Genomic DNA, 19945 nt, shown 5'->3' with positions numbered 1-19945 from the left:
AGAGATGTATTGATGTCCTCAAGTAATGTTAACCCCATATGTACTCGCTTTTCAACTATGCAGATCATTGACAATATTTTGGTACCAAATATGCATTTTGGGTTTATTCTCATATTTACAATTTTACAAACTGCATATGTTGGATCTTCATGCAATATTTCATTACTAAGGCTCCGAGTTCCGATATGCGCTTGAACATTCCGGATGTCATCCGTTGTACCACGATCATTTCGGCCAACTCATGTCAATATCTGAAAAGAATAAATATTTGAATTAATATAGATCTGAAAATATCAAGAATATCGTTAAATTCTGGAGTAGAAGCGACTTTATTTCGCTCTTTAAATCAATTATTCAGTTTTTCGATAAGCGAATTTGCTTACAATTTCGTTTTTCATAGAAGTGAAAATAAAAATTTTAAAATGTAGATTTACTAACACCTCGCCTTACTTAACTTTTCGCTTTTTGAAATTTAAATTTATTTTAAAATTGAATTTGAATCATTGGCTAAATAAAAAAAATATTTCCTTGCTGAATCTTCCGAAAATGTTTATGCTGTGAGGATCAGAAGTGGCACGAATAAGAAATGCTCAAACAACCGTCCAATAACCGCAGTCATTGGTGGTTATACTTCTGAATACAGTAGGTTATTTTTGTCAAGTCCTCAAAACGTTCACAAAACCCTCTTAGGCTCTCCAAGCAGACGCATTCGTCCATAGGACAAAAAAACATGGTCTAAAGTTTCGCTTGAAAAATATTTCTTTCGTAGACTTGTAGATGGAATTTTCTGGTTTATTTAAATACTTGAAAATGAGCTTACTGATATCAGTATGTACCGATTATTACGACTAACGAAGATGACATTTTAAACATTAACTGCAATATGTTTTTTATTCTAAAAAATGAGCTGATGAAAGAGGACACGAAACAAAATTACATGGAAACATCTTTTACTTATTTCTCACATGCGCAAGTCTGAAAAGGTTTCTGTCCATACAACATCTCTTGAAAGTCTGAAGGATTCTCAAATGTCAAATCTGAGATTTCTATTATAATTCAGGAACTTAGTATGTCCTCGAATGTCATCTTAAGAGAATGTTTTCCATGAATTAAGCACAATTAATGTGTATTGAGGGAGTGAGTATGGAATCCAAAAATTTGTGTGATACCGAGTGCTAATGGGTTTTTTTTTCAGAACAGTGGAATCGGTAAATTGTCAAACCTATTTATATAACCAACAAAATGAAAAGGTATACTTTTAGTTATTTGACAGTCGAGTCAAATGATTGGATACAATCTTCATTTCGATACGACAATTATCTTAATTTGCACAACTTACTGAAATCACTTCAGTACTGTTCTTTCCTGGGCATCCAGACATCCTCTGTATATAGAATTTGTAGCTGGAACTGAAAAGGACATTCATTCCATAAATGGAGAGTGTCATTGTTCAAATAAATGACATCAGTTGTATTCTTTGCACAATGCGCTGCTGTAGAACCAAGTAGTATTTAGGTATTAGGAAGGTTAAGTAAAGTGGTTCAAACGGATGTTATCTCACAAATTCTTGCTGGCATTACAAAAAAATCGTCCAAATTAACATTGGTTCCATAGTTGAAAACAGTATAAGAAGAAATCTTCATGGTTATTTTCTAATATCACAAGTTACGCATGTTAAATCCACATGATTCTGATCTCGTTTCTTTGAAACCACTTGTCTGGCATATGGAGAGATTATAAACCTTTCACTTTCAATCCACTGTGCATATTGAATGTAAGTTTTCGTTATTTGCGAGTACCAAAGACGATGCATTTTGAACTTGGTTCAATATTTCTAGCTCTTAAAACTATCAATTAAATCTGTTGGATCACCGACTATAAATTTAAAAACGGTTCATATTCCAAAATCCTGTTGAGGATTCCAGGTATTTCCTGTTGAGCCATGGTCATTTCGGGCAAAACATGTCTATCTGAAAAAATTAAATAATTTAAATCAGCAGATATGAAAACATCCATCAAAAATATCATGAAATGAAGGATTATATTGATTTGAAATTTTGCACTTTCAAACTACACCGATAATTCAAAATCCCAAAAGAATTTACTATTTTATTTATAGAATGAAATTTACTGTTTCTTAACCAAGAAATGTTTTAGAATTTTCATCAGGTCATTTTACCTTTAAAACTAAATCTTTTCGTATTTGTAATACATCAGTAAAACCTTTCATCCAAACATTTCATTCTTTCATTATAAAAAAGACAATTCTAATTTTTTTTCGAGCAATAGCCTATTTATTTAGAAAAAATAAATGGAGCATCCAGTTTATAAATTATTCTTCAGGCACAATTGTTGATTATACTTGATATCATAAAGTTTATATGAAAACGAACTTTTTTTTCCCGTTAGAATGCTCTTCTAAAAAAAAAAAAGAACCACAATATGCATCGAGATAATATATGAAATTTTATTTAAGAACAAATCAGTTTTAATTTTGTAAGACTGCAGTTTTAATTTCATAAATTTTCTTAATTAGATGCTTAAACAGGAATTTGATGTTCTTAACAAAAAAACATTTACTGTTACGACAAATAAAGAATCGGAAAGAAAATTATAATTTTTTTAAGTAATAGTAATACGTTTGGTCATTCTAGAAAGAAAGTTTCAGTTTGGCTTATACAAAAACAATGCAAAGTTGCCTACAATTTTTTTTTACCTTTTCATAGGTGCTGGAACCGATTATCTGAAATGGTTCCTGGCCAAGCAGTATTTTTCGAGCGAGATGACATACAGATGACCATTCCAAGCAGACTTCCCTCTCAGGCGAGTAATTACTTGGAAACCTAGGTATACAAATTTGTCTCATGGTATAACACGCATTTAATATTCCAATTCTTGTAGTTCTTTTACTGGGAGGAATCCGAATGAAATATTTTGATAAATACTGCTAAATAATTATCTTTAGCGTCTTTTTTGTAGCCTCCAGAAACTTGCTTTCTAGATGAACAAATTAAAATAGCTTCCAAATGCCATATCGTTTTGTCAGTTTCATTAATAAAATTCGAGTACTTACTGTGCCTTTGGATACATAGACGTATCTTAAGCGAATACTTCCTCGCATCCAGGAAGAGTGATATAGATGGATGGCATGTGTACGAAACTGAGAAAATACTGTGGTTGGTGGCATACCTTTATCACGCAAGCTGGTATCTATTAAGTGTCAAAAGTTATCCAGCCTATGAATAAATAATGAAACACAATGAATACATTTTTATAGTTCCAATTACCATTTGAGTAAATCAAATGATTTTATTTAATCTTCATTCCGATATAACAATTATCATAAATAGCATAACTTACCGATATTACTTCTGTGTCAAACAATAAAATGTTTTCTGGCCGTCTGGACAGCTGCTCTCCGTACTATTTGCCAATAGCTGTAAATGCAGTCAATCTTCTTATGGGGAATGACGTTGCGCAATTGTTCCCATTAAACGCAGATGTCTGCTCAGGATAATCTGCTTCTTTAATGATGTCTGCGACTTTCCATTTCACTCAAATGATTAAAAAAATGTAATGAATCCAACAGAAACTATGTGGTTTTAGTGAAACAGTTTAAATACAAGATCTAATGTTCCAATCATTTTTACACATTGAACATACCAACTTAACATTACTTCACTAGTCACATCTGTAGAAAAAGGCACAAGAAAACAATCACCACGGTTCTTTACTCTGTCATATTAACCTGTACCATGTAAAATCCAAATAATTGTGGCACTCGCATCGTTTAGAAGCCACGTGTATTGAATATCCAGAGATTATTAATGTTTCTTCCTCATTTTTTCTAAGGATCCATAAAGCGTGTATATTTTAATTTATCTTAGAAAATTTCAAATAGTTTAACGGCAACTAATTGTTAGCGGTTACCGTTTCTATATAGATATTATTCTTGTGTAAGATACTTTTGTAGGATAATCTGCGCTCAGAATAAAGGTTTAGAACATAACTAATTCAATTCAGAAAGCAAAGATTACCGTTTTTAAATTTTCGAAGGTGAATTGCAGGAAAGTGATCAAATCATGCTTTTTTGTTTACAATAAGCAAAGTTACTCTCAAAAAACGTCTTTATCTTAAAACATTTTATATTTTTAAGAAATTCTATGAAAAGATTTTTTTTTTTTTTTTTTACATATCGAAGTACAAAGAAGTGCAATACGAGATTTGTTTAAATAAATTTAGAATGGCTGCATTTAAAGTTTTTTTTTTTAATTTTTATCTCTAAAGCTCAGTTACCCACGTTTTTCTATCGATGCTCTAGCCAATTACTTATTTTCATTGAAAGTTATTGAAATCCTTCCCCCCTTCCCACATACACACTGCATTCGATATATGAGGTTATTCAAACTTTCTTTTTGTTGTGATATGGAGCGAACTAAATTGTTTCTAAATTCTGGGAGGAAATGAAGTTCAAATAAGTTGAGCTAGTATACTTTATTCAGAAGAAATTACATGCCTTCAACTTCAGAAATATCATATCAGTTTAGGGTTGATCTATAATGCAAGCCTCAATAAAAACTAATTTTTTATGGAATGCGAAATTGTTACATCAATTAGAAGAATAATATATATGATATTTTAAACTCTTAATTTAACCAAATTAATTTCCAATACCTTATCTTAATTTAGCCCATAGTAAAATATGCTCTTATTTCCTGATCTCATTCCACGTATGAAGCTGTATAAAAATTACTGCGCAATCAATCCAAGTATCAAGTGAATGTGATCCCTTCGGAGCCCTTATCAAAGGTCACCACGTGTATTGAATTGACGCGTGTCCGGAAATCCCATGTTGTATAAGACTAGTGATCATTTGTTTCGTCACTTTTTTCTTACTTCTGCTTTTGTGTCGCGCCGCGCCTGCTTGTAAATAAATCATGCATGTCTCCCTGGAGAGAATAAAATGAAATTAAAAATACAAAGTCTCTTCACTGCTTGTCAAACCTGCATTCTGCTTCAAACAAAATAATGTTACATATTATATACATATATATACAGAGAGAGAGAGAGAGAGACCAAATAGCGGAGGCCCACAAGATTACTTTTCATATAAGATAGGGATTTTAATTCCAAGACGGAGAAAGAAGGATGGTTAAAAGAATGAAATGTTTCATAATTGAACTTTATGGAAAAGGAGCTATTATTGTTTTACATGGCAAGAACTACGAGATGAAATTTAAAAGAGAAAGTCAACTTTTACTCGAAATTATAGAAATTTTGACTTAGGTTTAATTCCAGTTAAGCGGTCCTCTTAAATGAGAAAAAGATAATATTATTCGAAGAAATTTACAGATTTTCTAGAAGAGTCCATAAAATAAATTTTATTTTTACTAGCATTTAAAATTTTATGGGAAAAAAACCTGATATTTAAGGACTCCTGTCTGTCAAATTTCAAATTTAATGAAATATGAATTTGAATCATTTCTGCTCCTCAAAAAGTAAGCATTAAAATGCTATGTGCCGATTCCACTCCACCATGAAATTTTACTACATTTATTGGTTACAATCTTTATAAATTGCATGTGTTGTCTTGAGCCGAGAGTTTTCATTATGAGAGATTTTCTGAAATAATGTCATGAAGCAAATTTCATTAGTTCAGTCGATTTATCTGTTAATTTATTGTTCAATCTTTCGTCTGATTCGAGGATATTTGAAGACAAATTGGGAACTCGCCATAATTAATCATTCATGTATCCATTAAAAATAAAATCCATAACTGCTGGATTGGTGGAATCCAAATTCATTTTTTTTAATTATCAACGAAGGCCTTCAGAAATAATCTGAGTTTAACATTGAGAAAAAGCTGAGCATTCTGTTAAGCCCTTTTTCGCATTACGTTTCTACTTCGATCTGTTCTACTTTATATCGAAATATTAATTGTAATGTGAAATTAAGTTCCGCTGAAATAGATGAAGTAGCTTATTCTTATGAAGTACACAATTGCGGCAACATTTTTTTCATTTAACGTTTTCCATTTCCACAATCCTGACACACACACACACACACACACACACACACACACACACACACACACACACACACACACACTAATACATTTTATACACTGGACCAAAACTTACGAAATAACTATTCACATACAAGCATTGCCCACGCCGACACCACTACTCCGAAATCACAATCCACACTCACACACATTATCCATGCCACGTCCAACATGACCCTCGACATTACAATCCACACTCGCACACATTACCCATGCCGCTTCCAGCACCAACCTCGACATTACAATCCACACTCGCACTCATTACCCACGCCGCTTCCAACACCACCCTCGAAATGACAATCCACACTCGCACTCATTACCCATGCAGCTTCCAGCACCAACCTCGACATTACAATCCACACCCGCACTCATTACCCACGCCGCTTCCAACACCACCCTCAAAATGACAATCCACACTCACACTCATTACCCATGCCGCTTCCAGCCCCACCCTTGAAATGACAATCCACACACATTACACAACCCGCTTCCAGCACCACCCTCGAAATTGATTGCAATCTCCACACACACCTACGCCGTCAACACCCATACTCCGAAACCAGAATTCATATACTACCTAAGCCGCCAGCTACTCCTCCACTCCATGATTCTCTCAAAGCAGTGCGTGTGTTGCTGACACCAGGTCAAGGTCACAATTCCCGAACCCTCACAGGCATAATTATTCACTCCGATAACTCCATAAATTTCTGATTCTCAACTTTACATACATCATTCGAAAACCGGACGAGTTAATTATTTCTATTCCCCAACAGATGGCGAAATGACTTAGTACGCTTTCATATCTCCCATTGACTCTTTCCACATTCGACTTTGTTGTATTCACTGCATACTTCATTCACTGCATAATGCATCATTGCAGAGATTAGGCTTCACATACAATACCCAAATAAAGTACGTTAATTTTCTTCCTCACAATATAGCTATGAGTAACATGAGACGTGAAACATGTGCATCAATATGCAATTTTCGTATTATGCATTTCAAACTGAGAACAAAACATACGACAATACCCCTCCCTCCCACTGCAACAAGGAGATCAAATATTTTGCATTGAAATTAACACGAAACCGGAATTTAAAAAATACCGTACCCAAGGTTTCTTTATGATGGTTTTGATAAGCGGCATTTATTAAAGCAGCGAAATAGTAAATAAAACAGGATTCGTCATTTGCGAATGAGAAAGTATTAACTTTCGAAATTCCATAAAAATATTTCCTGTATTCCGTACTGCTTTCCCTGACAATTTATGAATTTTAATATTAGATTTCTCTCAAAAGTACAATACCAGCTTGTCCATATCTGATTTCTACCAATTCCCGATTATGTCTCTGAATTCAGAAAAATTATTTTCATTGCAATCCAATTACATTATGAAAAAATCAAACTTTAAATTGCTGTTTAAGATAATGCACGAATGATTCGATTCTTAAATTTAAAAATACCTGTTTGGATGCACGAATCTGACGTAAAACATGGAGCACTATTATTAACATTTTCCTTGGCATTTCTTTAAATTACACTTTACAAGATACGAACTGAAAAGTTTTCAAATGTTAGTGGCACTTAGATGGATACAAGACTGAAAATATTTTTTTAAGTTTCAGCTAATAACATTTTGAATTTTAACGTTAATTTAACAAAGTAATTTTCAGGCGGAAAACGTTACAAATACACCCACACTGAAATGTTAAAACATCTCATTTCGAGTAATAGCATGTCTGAGAATTCATGATTTGAGTGAATAAAGACAAACCCAACGAAATGAAAGCGGATAATACTAACCAAATAGTACTAAATATAGTATATAAAAATTCAAAAATATCAAATATGTTAATGCAATTTAGATTTTTTCCATTAATATAAGCCTATACGAATGATATAAAAATAAATAGGAGAAACCTCCACTACTAATAAAAAGGAATTATTTCATTTTAATATGAAACAATAGTGTGCCATTAAAGAAAATTTAAAGAGAAAGAATTAGTTTGAACAGCAACGATCGGCAATTTCAATAGGCACTATGGATTCGAAATACAAATTAACGAAAAGCACTTCATTCTTACTCAATGACAACTACTACAAAGTAATGCCATTTAATATCCTAAGAAATATTCGTGAAATCAGTGAGAATTTCAATAGAACAGAATTGGGAAATTGCCTTATGACTCATTGAAATTACATTTTACCATCCAGAAGAAAAGTTTCGTTTTAATCACGCCTATTTTAACCTCGAATTCTCGAAATGTTCTTAAGCATTTAACATTAAATCATTTCTCTAAACATAGAAAATTTGAAATTCTTCAGTTCTATAGTGCAGGAAATTAATAGTATTAACGCTTGGAGTTTTAAAATTTATACCAACATTTTATTCCTTTTCTTCCAAAAAAATTCCTCTTGGATTCGATAAAATTCTACTTTGGCCCTAATATCAAGTATCAACTATAAAATTTTTAGGTGCAACAGCGAAATTCACCTTTCGATTAAGTATTAAAACTTACTTTGACAGTAAATTTCTCCATTTGAAAAATTTAATTTATATAACTCAATCCGACATTTTCCATATCACAATTCAGAAGCAAACGTTTGAATAACAGCATAAAATCAGCAAAACTACATCACGTTTGAATATTAGGTGGAAACTACAGGAATTTTAAAAAAAGCTCGAGAAAATTTTCAGTATTAATTAGAAATATACCGAAATGAAACTATACCGAGATTTAAATGTTAGCCCTTTCTGAAGAATGAATATTTAGAGGATATTTGATCGCTAAATAAGAAAAAAATAGTGAAAAGTATTGGAATAAAACTGAACAATATTTTGTGCGATTTTGGAAAATTCACTTTAATGATTTTAATAATAATTATTGTATCAGAAAATATTTAATTTTCGTTTTTAACTTCAGGGAATTGTAATTATTGCCAGGTTACTCTTGCTTTGCGGTTCATTCATTTCTGAAAGAATTCTATTTTATCTATAAAAAAATGTTCCCTTTTTCGCTATAAAAACTTTTTTCAAGCTTATTCATTTTTCTCACAATATATGCGGTTATTTTTAAATTTCAAAGCATAATATTGCATGAATTATGATATTCTAAACATTTAAATGCCATGTAAGAACTTAAAAGTTATGTTTTGGTTTTTTTTATTTTCGAGACAATTTGAGAAGTAAAATTTTTTTTAGTGAAGACCTTCATATTCTTTTAAATAAAAAAAAAAAATCAGTTTCAATTAATTTTTTATTTTTACTTACGATTTGAAAATATTTTATGATAAATATCCTCAAAATGTTCGTTAAACCGTCGTAAGTTCTCATAACAGATGCATTCGTGCATAAAACATGGTACAAAGTTTCGCTTGAAAAATATTTTTTTCTAGGGTTGTAGATGAAATTTCCTGGATTATTTAAATACGTGTAAATGACGTAACTGATATCAGTATGTACCGATTATTACGATTAATGAAGATAACATTTTAACCGTAACCAGTTTGGTTCTTAAAAATAAGTTAACTGGAGAAGGAAGAAGACACGAAACAAAATTACACAAAAACACCTTTTACTTTTTTTTCCCGAAGGTGCAGGTATGAAAAGGTGTCTGACAATTCAACATACCTGTTTTAAATACACCATGTAGGAGGCTTTCAATTTCTAGGAAATTATTGTTTAGGTTTCTTTCCTGCTTCAAGACATTTTTTTGAAGTTTCCAAATAAAAGGATTCTAGAATGTCAAATCTTTCAGATCTTTATAATAATTCGGCCCCTTCTTGCATGTCCTTAATGTCACCCTAAGAGATATTTCCCCCGTATTAAGCAAAATTAACATGTTTTGATTACTTGAGTATGGAATGGAAAAAGCAGGGATGGTACCAAGTTCTGAGGGTTTTCCCCCCCGAAAAATAGAATCTATATGTTGCCTAACCAATTAATATAAACAAAATAAAAAGTAAATGTTTAGTTATAATTTGATTTGACTATCAAATAATAAGTAATCTTCATTTTAGTATGATAATTATCATAATTTGAACAACTTACCAAAATTACTTCTGTACCGTTCTTTTCTGGGAATCTAGACATCCTCTGTATGTAGAATTTGTAGCTGGAACTGAAAGGACCATTCTTTCCACAGATGGGGAGCATAGTTGTGCTGTTTTCAAATCAACGTCATCGGATGTATTCATTGCTCAGTGCACTGCTGTAGTATCAAATGCAGATGAGTTGACCTCGTTGTCGATTTATATGACATTCTGTTTGACCCCAGTAGTATTTGTAAGTAAAGTGATGCAAACGGATGTTATATCATTAGTTCTTGCTAGTACGTATGACTCCAAAGTTCTGGCTGTTGGTCATTAATGTCAGAGCATGTCAATATCTGAAAAAAAATTAATCAGGTTAGATCAACATAGATATGAAACCATCCGTCAAGAATACCTCAAAATGCAGGGGAGTATATGCAATTTAGTTTTGTTCCTTCAACCAATATCGGTAATTCAAAATCTTGAAAGGAATGTTCTTGTCAATGAAATCACAGGCAATAAATTCGGTTTTAATTGGAAAAAAATCTCTTAAAGCTTGTATTTTAATTTTTCCTTTAAAACTGAAAATATCCTCATTGTTTGAAATACATCTGCAAAGCAATTCATCTATCACTTCATTTATTATTTCCAAAAAAGACACGCCTATTTTTTTCCGAGAGATAGTCGTATTTATTTTAAAAAAATAAATGAAACAACAAATTTATTTCCTTTAAACGCAATTATTGATTGTACATGATATAATGATATGGTTTATTTGCCAACAATTAGAATGCTTTTCGAAAAGGATCCGTAACACGCCTAATCCTAAAATACGCTATTTCATTTAAGAGCCACTCAATTTTATTCTCGTCAGGTTTAATTAAAATTTTTCCCAATATCTTATTTATATGCTTAGAAAAAAAAAGAATTTTGTGGCCTTGCCATGAAAAACATTAACTTACAATAAATGAAGGGTCGAAAAAAAGAATATTGACTTTCCAAATAATGGTAATACATTTGTGGTCATTCCAGAAAGAAAATTTCTTCAAACCATACAGAGACAAAGCAACAAACCTAAAAGAAATTGTTTTGCCCCATCATATATGTTGGAATAGATCTTAAGAGGTTCTTCACCAGCAGTATTCCATTAGCGATGACGACATGCAGATGACCGTCACAAACCGACTATTCTTAGGTGGGACATTACTTCGAAACCCATGTATAGAAATTAATCGTATGATATGACACGTTTTTCAATTCCTATAGCTCTTATGTTGGGAAGTACCCAAAAGAATTATTTTGATAAATGCTTCCAGATGATTATCTTTCGCATCGTTTTTGTAGCCTCCAGAAATTTGCCTTATAGAAGGAACAATTAAAATGTTTCCCAAATGATAATGCTTTTATTAATAAAATTCGAGAACTTACTCTGCCCTTGGGTACTTACATGTCATCTTAAGAGAATATTTCCTCGCATCCAGAATAACTGACATCGAAAGATGGCTTGTAAATGGAATTGAGAAAGTAATACTGGTGCTTGATGGCGTGAATTTATTGAGCAAAATGGTACCGATGAAGTGTCAAATTATCCAACCTATGAATAACTAAAGAAATAAAATGAATACATTTTTATAGTTCTAATTTCCCTTTGATAAATCAAATGAATATATTCTTCATTTCGATATGACAATTAGCATAAAGAGCATAACTTACCGTTATTACTTCTGCACCAAATTGAAAAAAATATTTTCTGGCCATCCTGATAACTGCTATCTTTACTATTTGTCAACAACTGAAAGGCAGTCACTCTACTGATGGGGAACGACATTGTACCGTTGTTTCAGAAAACGAATGTCAACTTTTAACTGCTCTAATAACTGCAATGGAGTTTGCTTAGATGATTTCTGTGGCCTTGCATTTCATTTAAATGAGTGAAAAAGCTAATAAATCCAATAAAAATCTTGTGTTAGTGAAACAGTTTAAATTTCCGACCTGTAATGATCCTGTTATTTTTACACAAAGATTTGCCAAATTCATATTCATTCTTCTCAGGTGTAGAAAATAGCACAGGAAAAAAATCGTCATGACTCCTTTCTCTGTCGTATTAAACTGTACCACATAAAATCCATATAGTTGTGACACTCTCGTCGTTTAGATGTCACATGCATGGAATATTCAGATATTATTAATGTTTCTTCCGCATTCACGCTAGGCATCAAATGCGTAGATTTTATTTCATCTTAGAAACTTTCAAGTGGGTTAAAAATACTTCAAACAACAACTAATTTTTAGGGATAACCTTTTTTTAGATGGATGTGGTATTATTCTGGCACAAGATCCTTTTGTAAGATAAACTGTTCCTATATGTAGGGTTCAGAACATAATTGTTATTCTATTCAGAAAGTGAAGAATTCCATTTTTAAAATTTTCGAAGGTAAAGAACGACATACATAAGACAATATCGTGCTTTTTCTGTTGAAATAAGCAAATAGAACGATAATCTTTGTCTTGAAGCAGCATTTCATACTTTTTTTTGAAGATTTATGAAAAGAGCAATTTACTTACATTTCTATGTATAGGGAAGTGCTATGAGATTTGTCTAAATAAATTCATAATAGCTTCAATTTGAGACGTCGCCCCCCCCTTTTTTTTAAAAATCTAATTCCTTATAAATCAATGCAATTACCTAAGTTTTTCCTGTCCCTTTTCTAGCCAATTACTACCTTTCACTGGATTCAAAAGGTAATTAAAATCCATCCTTATTTGATATATGAAGTTATTCAAACTTCCTTTTAAATGTGATATGGAACAAACTAAGTTATTTCTAAATTCTGGAAGTAGAGAGTTTGAAATAGGCTAAGCTACGTTATTCAGTTGAAATTGCACGCCTTCCACCTTGAAAATATATCATTACTTCAGAACTGACCGATATGCAAGATAGAATCAAGCACAGGTTCTTTCCGAGGGATTCCGATTTGTTACATCAACTAGAGGAGTAGTTAATAAATAGAATATTGAAAAGACCAAGGCACACAAAATTTTCATATCATAAGATAGGGATTTTAATTCTAAGATTGAGAAAGAAAGGCGGTTGAAAAACCGAAATGCTTCATAATTGAATATTATGGAAATGGAACCATCGCAGTTCTAAATGACGAGATCTGCACATCGAAATTTTAAAGATTGTTGAAAGGCCACTTTTAATTGAAGTAGCAGAAACATTAAAATTACTCTAGGCTTAATTCCAACTAAGCGGTTACTAGTATAAATGTCCTCCTACGTGAGAATAAGTGAATATTATTCGAAGAAATTACTGACATTCTAAAAAAGGGACCATTAAAAATATTTTAATTAAATTTAATTACAAAACATGGTATATTTTATCATACTCCGTTACGGATAAGCTTTCGATTTCAAGCACACCTGTCAGTCAATTCTTGATTTAAATAAAATATGAATTTGGATCGATTCTTCTCTTCAGAAAATGTACATAAAATGCTATGCATCGTCGTTTCACACCATCAATAGCTTACTTCAGTTATTGCCTACAGTCATAATTAAAATTGTTGACTTGAGCTGACAGTTCTCCTTACGAGAGCGATTCTGAAATAATGCAACGAAACAAATTATATTAATTCAGTAGATTTATCCATTAAGTTATTTTTCAGACTTTCTTCTGATTTTAGAATATTCTAACGTATTCTGGTAACTCGGTACAATTATTCAGCCGTGAATCCATCAGGAAACAAATCCATAATTGCTGGTTTGGTGGAATTAAAATACAATTTTTAAAAAAATAATCAAATCCCGATATGAATTTTTAATTCATTTCATTTCCGAATTGCCTAAGCATTTGCTACGAATTTTTTTCCATTATTTTTCTACTTTCCTTTCACACTCTTTGGTTCTTAAAACCCTACTTTCTTTTCAAACATTGTCCACGATGTGAAGTTGAACTACGCTGAATGGCAGAGGTAGCTTAATCTTGGATAGTACGCAATTGTAGCACCGTTTCTTCATTTAACATTTTCTAAATCCTAATAAACATGCACAATGCATTTCATAAATGCCATTCTTCATACACACATTACCCACGCCATCAGCACCACCCTCGTAATCACAATTCACACACACACACACACACACACACACACATTAACCGCGCCATCTGCACCACCTTCGTAATCACAATTCACACACACACACACATTAACCGCGCCATCTGCACCACCTTCGTAATCACAATTCACACACACACACATTAACCGCGCCATCTGCACCACCCTCGTAGTCACAATTCACACACACATTACTCGCGCCATCTGCACCACCCTCGTAGTCCCAATTCACACACACATTACCCGCGCCATCTGCACCACCCTCGTAGTCCCAATTCACACACACACACACACACACACACATTACCCGCGCCATCTGCACCACCCTCGTAGTCACAATTCACACACACACACATTACCCGCGCCATCTGCACCACCCTCGTAATCACAATTCACACACACATTACCCGCGCCATCTGCACCTCCCTCGTAATTACAATTCACACACACACACACACACACACACACACACATTACCGCGCCATCTGCACCTCCCTCGTAATTACAATTCACACACACACATTACCCGCGCCATCTGCACCAACCTCGTAATCACAATTCACACACACACATTACCCGCGCCATCTGCACCAACCTCGTAATCACAATTCACACACACACACATTACCCGCGCCATCTGCACCAACCTCGTAATCACAATTCACACACACACATTACCCGCGCCATCTGCACCAACCTCGTAATCACAATTCACACACACACATTACCCGCGCCATCTGCACCAACCTCGTAATCACAATTCACACACACATTACCCGCTCCATCTGCACCAACCTCGTAATCACAATTCACACACACATTACCCGCGCCATTAGCACAACATTCGAAATAACTGCCCACTTCACATGCCTTCATCACTAATATGAAGCCATAATTCGTTCATTACACACGCTCCCCGAGATCTCAATTCATTACACACACCGACGACGCCGTCAACATTCATCCTTACGAGAACACAAGTCATTCATTACAAACACCGCCACCCTCAACATCTACCCCCACAGGACCACAATTTATTCAGTACCCACACCACCGCCACCATTAATCCGAAACCAACATCCCTACACTCATTGCCCACGGCATCAGCACCACTAATCCGAAACCCCTCTTCATGCACCCATTACCCACGCCACCGTCACCACTAATCCGAAACCACCATTCATACATTCATTACCCACGCCACCGTCACCACAAATCCGAAACCGCCATTCATACATTACCCAAGCCACCACCACTAATCCGAAACCACCATTCATACACTCATTACCCACGCCACCACTACCACTAATCCAAAAGTATCATTCATACAAGCATTACCCACGTCGCCACCAACACCACCCTCAAAAATCACAATTCACACAGACATGACCCATGCCGTTGCCAAAACCGTACTCAAAACAAAGCACTCACACAACTACGCCGTCGCTACCACTACTCAGAAGCTAGGATTCACACATTATCCAAGCCAACATCTACACCTCCAGTCCATGTTTCTCCCAAAGTATCATGCGCACTTCTAACACCAACCCCAGGCCGCAATTCTCATACTCGTCAGCACATTATTACTCATTCTGTTAACTCCATAAACTCCTAATTGCCAACTTTATATAAATATCTGATAATTAGACGAGTTGATCATTACTATTCTATAACCCATGCAAAATAACTTACCACACTTATAGATCACCCATTGACCATTTCTACAATGCTTTCACCACATAATGCGCCACTGCACAGATTAGACTTCGCACCATACCCAAATACAGTACATTAATTTTCTTCCGTACATTATATCTATACGTAACATGACAAGTGAAAAATTTACATCATTGGACAATTTTCTCATTCGCATTATGCATTTCAAACTGAGAATAAAATGCATTTCAGTACACCCATTGGGTTAAGAAGACCAAATATTTTGCATTGAATGAAACACAAAAACGGAATTAAAAAAATATTGAAGCCGGTGATTTTTATGCTGGTTTTGATGAGCGATACACTGAGTTAATGCAGGGAAATAGTACGTAAAAGCCGATATGCGATTTGTTTGAAGGCATTAACTTCCGAAATTCTACAAAAATATTCCCTATATTCTTTAACTGCTTTCTCTGATAATTCATGGATTTTAATATTAGATTTCTTTTCGAAGTACAATATAAGACTGCCCAAATATGATTTCTAGCAATTCCCGAATGCTGGACAATTCGATTAATTGCAGTGAAAATACATTATGAATAAATCAAAATTCAGCTGAGGCGCTGTTTGTATAGAATATACGATATGTTTGATTCTTAAATTTAAATATACGTATTTGGATTCACGAATATGACGTTAGGCATGGAATAATATTAATATTTTCTTTGGCGTTTCTAAAAGTTACCGTTTCAAATAAGCGATCTTAAAACGTTTTAAATATTCTAGCATTTACATGGATGCAAGACAAGATGAATTCTTCAACATTTCAGCTAATAACACTTTGAATTTTAACATTAATTTTAAAAAATTAGTTTCAAAAGGAAAACGATGAAAATACACCCCCGCTGAAATATTATACGAACTAATTTTATGTAATAACGTACGAGAATACAGGATTTGAGTGAATAAAGAGAAACGCTAAGAAAGGAAAATGAATAGTAGTAATTCAATAGAGCTAAGTAAAGTGTTCAAAAATTCAAAACTAAATTGTGAATTCGATTTTTTCCATTAATATAGGCCTAGACGAATGATTTCAAAATAAGGAAACCTCTACTACTGATAACAAGGATTTTTTTTTTATTTGAAACAGGAGTGTGCCATTAATGAACATTTAAAAAGAAACAAAGAAATAGTTTAAACAGGAATAAAATGTTTAAAGTAACGACCGTCAATTTCAAGATGCACTATGAATTCCACGTACAAATTAGAGAAAGGGACTTCATTCTTACTCTAGTTACAAAATAATTCCATTTAACATCCTGCGAAATGCAAATTAAATTGGAACTTCAATAATTTTCTTAAATTCTGCTTCCCATATTTACAAAAGAAATGGAAAATCGACTTCACTCATAAGGAATTAATCATTTCTAAAAAAAATCGGCAACACGTTTTCCAAAGTTTAAAAAAAAATTCAAACTTTCTTTTACATTTTTTTTTATCCTGAGTGTTTTAACCTCGATCTCTCCAAACTTTCTTAAGCACTTAATACTAAATCATTTCTCTAAATATAAAAAAAATGAAATTCTTCAATTTCATGGTGCAGGAAATTAATAGCCTTAACTCCTGTATTTTTAAAATATGAACTGATATTTTATTCCTCTTATTACAAAACAGTTCATCTTGCATTTGATAAAAATTCTTCATTGATCCTAACATGGAGTATCGACTATAAAATTAATTTTTTAAAGACGTACAAACACTCAAATTCACATTTCGATTAAGTATTCAAACTTATTTTGTCAATTAACTTCTCCAGTTGAAAAATTTAATTTTTACTGCTCAATCCGCGATTTTCCATATCACAATTCATAAGCAAGAGTTTGAATAACAGCATATAATCAGCATAACTAGATCTCGTTATAATATGTTACCTGAAATATGTACAAGCGGTATTAAGAAGAAACTCCAGGAATTGCATACATGTCCGATAAAATTTTCGGTATTAATTTGAAATCTACCGATATGAAACTATACCGGGATATAAATGAAAGCACTTTATGAAGAATACATATTTAGAGGATACTTGATCTCCAAATAAAAAATAGCAAAAATTACTAAAATAAAAATGAATAGCAACTTGTATGATTGTGGAAAATTCTCTTCTGCGATTTTAATAATTATTGTATCAGAAAAATATTCAATTTTTGTTTTTAACTCCAAGAGATTGTAATTCCTGCCAAGTTACTTTAAGCTTTGGGGTTTATTCCTTTCCGAAAGTGAATTCGATTGCTTCGTATTAAAATTTGTCTTTCGTGTTCCTATAAAATAATTTCGGTTGGTATTAAATATGTTTGATTTGCAAATGTTCGGAAAACACCAATCTCTAATATTTTTAAAAAATGGGGGAAAACATTTATAATTTCTGAGTATTCGATGCATGCAATCTCTTAGCGGCTAAGATGCCACAATTATATCGAAATACCTGGTTAGTCTAATGTGACAGAGTAGTAAATCCAAAAGAAAATATCTTCCTCTTTCATTCGAAAACGGCATGGTCCGATGTAATGCGATTCAGTTGGTGATTCTTCTTAAAATCAACCTTGAATCTGTACTTCTTCAATATATGAAATCCATCACATACGGAGTGTCGAGTATAATGATGAAGGTATTGCTTCCGCATCATAGTTTCAATTACTTTTTTGTGGAATGATCAGCTGGAAGAGAAATTGATATTAATATATATGTTCAAATTATAAATAAAGAATTATAAATAAAGAATTATAAATAAACATTAAGAATTATATATATTTTTTTCTTTCAATTTTTTTAGAATTTTAATTTATTGCCATCTTTTGTATACATTTGGAAAAAAATTGTATTGCGAATTATGCTCGTGAAGACGAGAATGGATTGTATCTCATTAAGCTATGAAACGAAAATGCTGTAAATGGGGGTTTACAACAATAAAAATACTACCCTTGAGTCACTTTATTACAATAGCATAGAAAACGTAAAAGAATGAATGAATAATTTGTGACCGAAGGGCTGGAGCTGATTAATTTGCACCAAATGATATAGTATCTACGTTAAAAACTTAACAGAATATTAAAATATATGAACTCAGGGTCTTGTGCTAACCCGTCACGATGTATAATAGCTCTATACTTTTATAAAACCTCCCTTAAGATGAAGAAAGTAATTAAATTATCTTTTGTTGAAATTCCAATAGAATTCGTCAAATATGTTTAAAATTTTTCCTTCTAAGAATGTTGAAAGCAGTGATAGTTTTACAAAGTTTTCCCGAGGTACCGCGATGAGTTTCTTTTTTATGCGATAAAGGTGTTAATTTGTTGAAATATTATCTACAACACATAAGTTGAAGTATATAATCGTGTTTGGCTTTGGACGTGTTTACAAAATGTTTTGGTAATGAAATTGAGATTTCCATTTCTTCAAATCTAAAATCTTTAAGAAAGCTACTATAGGAAACTGGAACTGTACAACCGGTTTACAAAATGTACCGCAAAAAACTCAAAGCAACAGGAAAGTTCAAATGCAGAAGATTGTGAGCCTATATTTTAAGTATAAACAAAACTTCTTTTATATGCTTTAATTTTTTGCACACCCTTGTAATAACGATAGTAATAAATTCATAAATATTGAAGTTTGTTCAAATTATGCATTTCTAAAAATTCTGGCTCCCCAGTGGCGTAATCACCAAGTCGAGCATCTATCAGCTGTATGCTCCACGACATTAAACGTGTTTATTAGTTCCAAGTAATTACAAGCATGGACTATCGGAAATTACATCTACGTTGTTCCAGTAACAAATTTACCAATTAAGCTAGACACATTTCCGTAAGTTGCGAGGTTTAAAGACGCTCATCACGAACAGAATACCGGGCAGACATTTTGACCTAAAGATTTCAAATTTTCCAATAGTGATTTCTTGAGAAATGGCATTCACAGAGAGAGATTAATTTACCTCGAAAATTTTTAACTGGGAATTAAATTCATTCTAAAATTTATTTCTAGTAAGAAATTTTTTCATCCATTCTGGAACATAACATGGCAA

At 32.9% G+C, this 19945-nt stretch overlaps 1 long non-coding RNA gene across 1 annotated transcript; it reads right to left on the bottom strand.

Annotated features, from left to right (window-relative positions):
• Positions 1-1931: 1931 nt before the first annotated feature.
• On the bottom strand, positions 1932-11695 carry LOC129976382 (uncharacterized). Its single transcript, XR_008785135.1, has 5 exons — positions 11544-11695; positions 10116-10452; positions 3361-3554; positions 3074-3236; positions 1932-1970 (listed from the first exon to the last, which is right to left on the bottom strand). It is a non-coding gene; the product is annotated as an uncharacterized LOC129976382 (long non-coding RNA).
• Between the last annotated feature and the right edge of the window lie 8250 nt (positions 11696-19945).

This window comes from Argiope bruennichi, chromosome 7, assembly GCF_947563725.1.
Source record: "Argiope bruennichi chromosome 7, qqArgBrue1.1, whole genome shotgun sequence".
Classification (NCBI taxonomy): domain Eukaryota; kingdom Metazoa; phylum Arthropoda; class Arachnida; order Araneae; family Araneidae; genus Argiope; species Argiope bruennichi.
This window is presented reverse-complemented; position numbering and strand designations above follow the sequence as displayed.